Source organism: Berghia stephanieae, chromosome 13 (genome assembly GCF_034508935.2).
Source record: "Berghia stephanieae isolate SIO BIC M18660-M18661 chromosome 13, UCSD_Bste_1.3, whole genome shotgun sequence".
Taxonomy (NCBI): domain Eukaryota; kingdom Metazoa; phylum Mollusca; class Gastropoda; order Nudibranchia; family Aeolidiidae; genus Berghia; species Berghia stephanieae.
The window spans coordinates 4611144-4621143 of record NC_088372.1 but is presented as its reverse complement, the minus strand read 5'-3'; the positions used below and the strand labels follow the sequence as shown (position 1 = coordinate 4621143).

The 10000-nt window shown below is 31.1% G+C and overlaps 1 protein-coding gene across 1 annotated transcript in view; it reads left to right on the top strand.

The window, feature by feature from the left end:
- Positions 1-5914: 5914 nt before the first annotated feature.
- LOC144958632 (uncharacterized) overlaps positions 5915-10000 on the top strand; it is an 11266-nt gene continuing 7180 nt past the window's right edge. The window contains exon 1 of the mRNA XM_078890732.1: positions 5915-6056. The gene's annotated coding sequence lies outside the window, so the exon portion shown is untranslated. The remainder of the gene's footprint in view (positions 6057-10000) is intronic.

Sequence of the window (10000 nt, the reverse complement as noted above, 5' to 3'; positions counted from 1 at the left end):
GGACGAAAGGATGACCAACACAGAGAAGGTGTTGCCCTCTTGATAGCCAGGCAAAACAACAAGTCACTATTGGAATGGAAACCGATAAGTGAAAGACTTTTATACACAAGACACAACTCAAAATACACCAAGCTATCAATCCTCACATGCTACGCACCTACAGAGGATTCAAATGAAGAAAACAAAGAAGAATTTTACGATATTCTAAGAATGGCCGTTGAAAACATTCCAAGACATGATATGCTCATGATCATCGGAGACCTTAATGCTAGAGTTGGCAATACACAAACAAATCAGTCCGTTGGAAAGGAGGGCATAGGGTTAATGAACAACAATGGAAGCAGACTGGCAGAATTTTGTGAAGAACACAACTTCATTATTGGTGGAACTTTCTTCCCACACAAAAACATCCACAAATTGACATGGAAATCACCAGATGGGAAAACAGAAAGTCAGATAGACCATATAATTATAAACAGAAAATGGAAGAGCAGCCTAAACGATGTCAGAGTCAGACGATTGGCAGACATTGGAAGTGACCACCATCTTGTCACAGCCAAAATCTCTACTAAATTGATGAAAACAAAAATAGCAAAACAGAAGGAGAAACGTTTCAACACAGATAAATTGAAAATCCCAGATATCCAAAACAATTTCAATATCTCAGTCAGAAACAAATTCAGTGCAATACAAGATATTACAAACATGACAATCCAAGATTTCAACCACGTCATGCAGGAAAGTGCCACTGAACACTTAGGACACAATAAATCCAATACAGAGAATTGGATATCAGCAAGGTCATGGGAGCTCATTAACCAAAGAAAATCAATCAAACTAAATCTCCTGAACGCTAAATCCCCCGACTGAAAGAAAGGCTATCCAGTGAATACTCATTGAAGGATAAAGAAGTGAAAAAATCCACAAGGAAAGACAAAAGAGATTTTGCAGAAAATTTAGCAACTGAAGCAGAAAATGCAGCTGTAAGACACGACACACAAACACTATACAAAATCACAAAAAAGCTCTCGGGAAACAGAAGTTATGGTCAAGAGAAACCATTAAAATCCCAAGATGGTAGTGTCATCACAGACGAAAAGGAGAAAATTGAAAGATGGAGAGAATATTTCGCAAACCTTCTGAACAGACCAGACCCATCTTCTTACACAGATATCCAGAAGCAGAAAGGGACGTAGAGGTTAATCTTGGTCCAATCACTGAGCATGAGGTGCACGAGGCAATACAACAACAAAAAAATGGCAAGGCCCCAGGTATTGACAAAATCACTGCGGAAATGCTTAAAGCGAACTCGCAAGAAATGTCCAAAATTCTCAGTAAACTGTTCACCAACATTTGGGAAAAGGAAGAAATACCAGAGGATTGGCAGAAAGGCATCATCCATAAAATAGCCAAGAAAGGAGACCTAGGAAATTGTGCTAACTGGCGTGGAATCACACTCCTGTCCGTAACGAGCAAAATTTTTAATAGAATCCTTCTGAAAAGAATCTCACCTCACATTGAAAACATTCTTAGAAAGAGCAGGCAGGGTTCAGAAAAGGGAAGTCATGTAGTGACCACATATTTACCCTGAGACAAATCCTGGAGCAAAGCATTGAATGGAACAGCCCCGTCTACACCATTTTTGTCGATTTTGAAAAAGCCTTTGACAGCTTACACAGAGAGTCCCTGTGGAAAATACTCCGCCATTATGGTATACCGATGAAGATAGTCAACCTAATCAAAGCAATGTACAGCAACTACCAATGCCAAGTGGTCTGTGGTAACAATTTAACAGACAGCTTTAATGTAACAACTGGTGTAAAACAAGGCTGCATACTCTCCCCGCTTCTGTTTATCCGGGCTCTAGACTGGCTCATGAAAAATACAATTGATGGTAAGAAGAGAGGCATTCGCTGGACACTGACATCTTTTCTGGAAGATATAGACTACGCAGATGATATCGCGTTAGTTTCCAGTACACACAGAGACGCCTCAGAGAAACTAAACGTACTACACAAGAACGCCTCGAAAATTGGACTGAAAATAAATTTCGATAAGACTGTGTACATTAGGGTGAATCCAAAACATGACAGTGAAATTAGGATAGATGAACATATAATTGAAGAGGTAACAGAGTTCTCCTACCTCGGATCCAAAATAACAGACGACGGAAATGCAGAACACGATATCAAGCACAGAATTCAAAAGGCAAACCAGGCTTTCGGCATGCTGAAAAACTTTTGGAAATCAAAGCAAATAATGAGAAAGACAAAGCTGAAAATATACAAGAGCAATGTTTTAAGTGTACTGCTTTATGGAAGTGAAAGCTGGAAAATGACATCCTCCTTAATACAGAAACTAGAAGCCTTTCAGAACAAGTGTTTAAAAAGAATTTTTAATTTATTTTGGCCTACAAAAATAAGAACAGTGGATCTATTAAAGAAAGCTGACTGCACTAGCATTGATAGCCAAATAAAAAGAAGAAGATGGCGTTGGCTGGGTCATGTGGCCAGAATGGAAAAAGGGTCACTTCCCAAGACAGCCTTGTACTGGACAGCAGATGGGAAGAGAAAGCGGGGAAGACCCAAAGAAACCTGGCGAAGGACGATGGAGAAAGAATTAAAGGAAGCAGGCCTGACCTGGAATACAGCCACCGCAAAAGCAGCCGATCGCAAAAAATGGAGATGTCTGGTGGATGCCCTATGTGCCTCAAGGCCCGAAGAGGATTAAGTAAGTAAGTTAGGGACCGTTCTTTAATTACGTCAGCTTAAGAGGGGGGGGGGGGGGAGGGAGGGGGTCTTGAGGCCAGCTGATCCAAAGATTACTCTCAGGAGGGGGAGAGATTTTATTATTATTATTATTATTATTATTATTATTATTATTATTATTATTATTATTATTATTATTATTATTATTATTATTATTATTATCATCATTATTATTATTATTATTATCATTATTATTATTATTATTATTATTATTATTATTATTATTATTATTATTATTATTATTATTATTATAAAAGCTCAATTTTTTTAAAAAAATTTTAAATCTGTGGTGCTAGGTGAGCTATCGACGCGGGGTAGCTGCATGCTAGCTCTAAGCTACTAGTGGATAGTCAGTCCGTTGCACACTTGTAGGCGTGAAATGAAGTGAAGTGAAGGTGAGATACAGACAGACAGACAGATCGGCGAGACGAGACAGTCGAGCAGTTTAGTAGTCAGTCAGTCAGTCACTCGTCGAGCAAAGTGAGTGAAGTGATCACAGCGGCGGGCGGCGAGCAGCGAGCGATCACTTGATCAGTGATAGGGGCTAGCAGTATTCAAATTCCACTCAAGGTACGTCTGCTCTCGTCTCGTACCGTTTGACGTTCGATTCAGTAGTGATTGAGGACTAATCTATTTCAGTAATTGGATGATGATACTGATAATGACGATGATTATGATGATATGATGATAATGGCTGTAGTTGATTTCTTCAATCAATGTGTATATTATTATTATTATTATTATTATTATTATTATTATTATTATTATTATTATTATTATTATTATTATTATTATTATTATTATTATTATTATTATTATTATTATTATTATTATTATTATTATTATTAGATATATTGATAGATTGGTGGTGTGAATTATTTTATTCATTCATTGATTTGTTGAAGGAGTTGAGGTGGGTGGTGGTGACACAGGCCAAAGGATTATTATATTATTATAATATAATATGATTGTCTCTCTTTCTTTGTGATTCATCTTACGCCATAATAAGTGTGCGTGTGTGTTAATTATTGAGTTTATTATCGTGTAAATGATAATATAATGTAACAGCGTTTTGCTTTAAGAATTAAAAGGAAAACACATACACAAATAAAAAAATAAAAAAACAGAAAAAAATATGGTTTCAGTCTTACTATTGCTCTATTCGCTTTAGAAATTGGATTTTCTCTTAATCAAATTTTATATTTATAACATTTCTAAATTAAATGAACAGTGTTATTGTTACCATGGAACAATTAATCATTGTTCATTCTATAAATAAATTAGTACAACTGTAACTGTCAAATTATTCATAATAAAACATAAATAACATTGCCTTGTTTTTTTATGATGTTCCGATTTCATTATCAGTGCCTTTTCATTATTATATTATAATATTTCTTCTCTATTCATATCAATTTTGGAAGGAACAATTTTGATTTCAAATCCCATCTTATCATTGTTTATTCCATAAAAATTGTTCATAATACATAAATAACATTTCCCTGTTGTATGATGTTCCGATTTCAGCCCTTTTCATTATAATAATATTTCGTCTATCTATATTCATATCAATTTTAGAAGGAACAATTTTGATTTCAAATCCCATCTTATCATTTTTTTTATTCTATACATTAGTACAGCCGTAACTGTCAAATTGTACATAATACATAAATAACATTGCCCTGTTTTATGGTGTTCCGATTTTTAATTTCACCCCTTTTCATCATAATAATATTTTGTCCATATTCATATCAATTTTAGAAGGAACAATTTTGATTTCAAATCCCAACTTACCATAGATAGATAAATTTAATATCCTTTCATTTCTGGGTGTGTTTTTGTTTCTGGTTTCAGGAACAATTTTGATTTCAAATCCCAACTTATCATTGTCATAGATAGATAAATTAAATATCCTTTCATTTCTGGGTGCGTGTTAGTTTCTGGTTTCTGGATGGAACAATTTTGATTTCAAATCCCAACTTATCATAGATAAATTAAATATCCTTTCATTTCTGGGTGTGCTTTTATTTCTGGTTTCTGTCCCTGTGATGTGTGTAGTATAGTTAGCAGTCTTGCTATCCCTGCAGCTTCTCTCTCCACTACACAACACAACACACAACACACCATTCATTATCATTTTGAAACAAAAGTAACCAGGATCATTACTCATCATTACTATTGACATTGGCATCAACCAACATATTTTAATTTTATTTTTTTTCAACGAATTGGAATTAAAAAATAATAGATCTTTATTGTCCATAAATATGGCAATTTGTCATTTAGTTACACTTGTTATAACGTTAAATGATAACTATAACATTGAACAGATATTTCACTTCTACTCTCTGTCCCTTATGCCTTATGTCTATACAGGATGTCCACAAAGTCTGGGTACATTTCGTACTTCCCCATCTATTTTATATTTATTCATTTATGCTATAGATTGTGGAGATTTGGCTGAATGATGCTTTTCTTCACTGAAGAAGAGGTCATGTATAGTTAAAATACTATTCATTTACATCCCAATCGAATAGAGTTTTTAAAGAAGAATTTGTACTATTACCATGTACCCAGACTTGATGGACACCCTGTATCTATTTGAGTTAATTACATTCTCATTCACCTTTTGTTATTGTCAATATTAACTCACCCAACCATAACACCGACTATATCCGTAGTTTACCTATGTTCCTTTTACCCCATGCCTATTTATTACATTTTTCTGAGACAAATTATAGGCGTAGTTAGTTTACATGTTAATGGTTGTTGAATAAAACTATCTATCTACCTGCTCTTTTTTAATCCTTTTTTTCCCCCATTTTGAAAACTAGAAAAATCTCTAGGATTGAGTGAGTTAATATTCACAACTTACTTTTATCAATATTAATTATGTTTATGTTTTAAAAAAATAATCATAATTAATTATTCCTATCCACAGATTGCACGTTCGCATTTGGTTAATCATCGTCTCCACACGGGTCATCACCTCATCATTCAGTGTTAAGAACGAATTTCTAAATATTTTTGGATACTGGAGTAAAATTAAGACAGTGGTTTGATAATTGGTTGTGTGAATTTATAATTTATAATTATTTTTGAAATGCGATTGCCTGGAATTGGAATATACAAAATCGATTTTTCAAGATGATGATGATGGCTGCTGGGCTGAGATGATGATGTTGATGATGATGATGATCTGATTACACGAGAATTTCGGATGGCTACCTTCTACTTCTATCTACCATAGCATTTCATCAAGTTCGTGTTGAATTGATGATATTCATTGTGAGTTGAGTTGAGTTGTGTTATTTGATTAGATGTCCGTATAGTAGACCTATTGTATTTGTATTGTTAATAAACAATAATGGTTATTGATAAGAGTAAACTAAGGAGAATAATGATGATGATAATAACGGAGAAGAAGAAGAAGAAGAAGAAGAAGAAGAAGAAGAAGAAGAAGAAGAAGAAGAAGAAGGAGGAGGAGGAGGAGGAGGAGGAGGAGGAAGAGGAGAAGAATCATGATAAGAAAAATAACATAATTAATGATAATGATAAAGACGTTGATGTGTGTTAATGATGATATGATAAGAAAATAATTATAACAATGATATAATAATGATAATAATAATAATAATAATAATAATAATAATAATAATAATAATAATAATAATAATAATAATAATAATAATAATGTTGATGATGATAATGATGATGATGATGATGATGATGATGATGATGATGATGATGATGATGATGATCATGATGATCATTATTATTATTATTATTATTATTATTATTATTATTATTATTATTTATTATTATCTTTATCATAATAATTATTATTATTGTTATTATTATTTTTATTATTATTATTATTATTATTATTATTATTATTATTAATGATTAATTAATAAATAATAATAATAATAATAATAATAATAATAATAATAATAATAATAATAATAATAATAATAATAATAATAATATTAATAATAATAATAATAATAATAATAATAATAATAATAATAATAATAATAATAATAATAATGATGATAATGATGATAATATTTTTAATAATAGTGATGATGAATAGTGATGAATTAATATTAATTAATCATTAGTGTTAATAATAATAATAACAACAATAATAATAATAATAAGAAGAAGAATTTTAATCATAACATTTTGTCACTACCATCCTAATCATTATTACCGGCACATCATCATCATCATCATCATCATCACTATTTTTAGTCTTGTCTCAAGTAGTGTTTTTCACGGTTCTCCTAAGCGAATGACTTAGACTTAACACATCAAGAGAGACTGTCCATAATTTCAGCTCTATCCCTCATCACAGACCTGAACATGGCCGGTTAGAAGAGAGTCAAGCGTTAAAATTTTACCCGAAAATTCATTCCCTCCCGTCACAAAATTACTTATCTTACTAAATTGAGCTTTATATAGCGCAATATCCACTAAACGGGGATACTCAAAAACAAAAAAAAAAAAAAAAAAACTAACAGTTGAGCTCTACAACACAGTGTTTAGTATTTATAGCTGTAATCAAATCATTTCTTTAAATTTTGTGATGTAACATACAAGAGACATCGGAATGAGAAAATTGTCGGTTGCATCGTAACGAATGTGACGATTTTCCTGTGGTTGGTAAGGGGAGGAGGGTCGAGCGTTAAAATGACGTGACTGAACGTTTAAAGACGTTTTTCTCATTCCTAGAGGTTTGTGCTATTTTCCAAAATTGGAAAAAATGTATTTAAAATGAGCATGTACATAGATAGTTTTATTCAACTACCATTACCATGTAAAAACTAAAAAAAACATTAGCTCTGATATAATTAATAATAATAATAATAATAATAATAATAATAATAATAATAATAATAATAATAATAATAATAATAATAATAATAATAATAATTTGTCTCAGAAAAATGTAAGAGATAGACATGGGGTAAAAGTAACCCGGGGTAAATTACGGATATAGTCGGTGTTAGGGTTCAGTGAGTTGAAGACGTTTTTCTCAAAACCAGTTTTTTACTGATTGTCTTCTTGAAACAACCATGACTCAGCGAATTTTGAAACATTTTATTTTTCATAAAATAAACGACATCAATAAATATAGATGGTATGCGCTTGGCTAAGAAACTCACAATATTACCATTCGGATGTATAACGGATCAACAACACACAAAACTATGTGTAACCTTGAACGTTTTATAGTCTGGATGTTACAGTTTAGTAGTGAGAATTACTCATAAACGCGGATGGAAAAGGGTAATAACAAAGAGCAGAGTTGCGTCAACTTCATACTATCTATACGTTCAAGGTTATACATTCATTGTTTTGTGTGTGGGTTATACTTCCGGATGGCAATGTTGTGAGTTTCTTAGCCAAGCGCATACTATCTATAGTTGATGTCGTTCTTATATTATGAATTACAATGAGTAGAAAAGTAGTTTTGACAAAAACCTCTTTAACATTCAGTTACGTCATTTTAACGCTTAACCCTCCTCCCCATACCAACCACAGGAAAATCGTCACATTCGTTACGATGCAACCGACAATTTTCTCATTCTGATGTCTCTTGTGAGTCTAATATTAAAAAACCACAATATCTCAATGAAAACAAAACATAGGGTTTTGAAGGCCTATGTATGGTCAGTATTATTATATGGCTGCGAAAGCTGGATAATGACAGAAGACATTAGAAAGAAACTGGAGGCAGAAGAAATGTGGTTCTTAGTTGGATGTTAAGAATCTCATGGATAGAGAAGAAAACTAATGAAGAAGTATTAGAGCAAGTTGAAAGTAAAAGGTTATTAATTCGTACAATAAGAAAAGACAAATGCAACTTTTAGGGCACCTAAATCGACATAAATGTATTGAACATCTTGCTTTCACAGGAAAGATAGAAGGTAAAAAGAGTAAAGGTAGACCAAGAAAAACATATTTGAATAGTTTGAACAGCTGGGTGACAAAGAAAGAGAAGAGTAATATTAGTTTTCTGAGGTTATCTGATCAGAGAGATGAATGGCGTACCATGATCACCGATGTCTGGCACAGACTTGGTACGTGAAGAAGAAGATGTCTATTGTACATCACAAAATGTAAAGAAATGCTTTGATTACAGCTATAAATACTAAACACTGTGTTGTAGAGCTCACTTGTTACATTTTGTTTGATTAAGATAACTAATTTTGTGTCGGGTCGGAGTCAATTTTCGGGTAAAATTCTAAAAATAGCTGGTAAGTAGAGGGTTAACACTCCCCTTACCAGCCATTTTCAGGAATTTTCCCCTAAAACTTCACATCCTACTAACACCAAAATATATTTTTTATCACTCAAACACGTCAACAGTGAATTCTTGCGATCCATAATTTCCTTAGCCAAACACGCTCTATATACAACAACACACTGTTCATTGTCTTCAACGTTTGTGATTTACAAATGAAATTTGAATGAGAAATGTTATGTATCGTAACAAATGTGACGATTTTCCAAGAGTTGGTAAGGAGAGGGTTGGTTACAGCATTCTCGGGGGAAATTGAAATTAAAATTATCATGCTTAAATAGACAGATCACCGCTCAATTAGTAATTGATACATAGGAAGGAATAGTCTCGAGGCAAAATAATAATAATAATATTAATAATAATATAATAATAAATAATAATAATAATAATAATAATAATAATAATAAATAATAATAATAATAATAATAATAATAAATAATAATATAATAATAATATATAATAATAATAATAATAATAATAATAATAATAAATAATAATAATAATAATAATAATATAATAATAATAATAATAATAATAAATAATAATAATAATATAATAATAATAATAAATAATAATAATATAATAATAAAATAATAATAATAAAAATAATAATAAAAAAAATAAGAAAAGAAGAATAGAAGAAAGAAGAAGAAGAAGAAGAAGAAGAAGAAGAAGAAGAAGAAGAAGAAGAAGAAGAAGAAGAAGAAAAGAAGAAAGAAGAAAAGAAGAATGAATAAAAAAATAAAATAATTAATAATAATAATAATAATAATAATAATAATAATAATAATAATAATAATAATAATAATAATAATAATAATAATAATAATAATAATAATAATAATAATATATAGAATTAATAGAATAATATAGTAATTATAATAATTAATATATAATAATATATAATAATAATAATAAT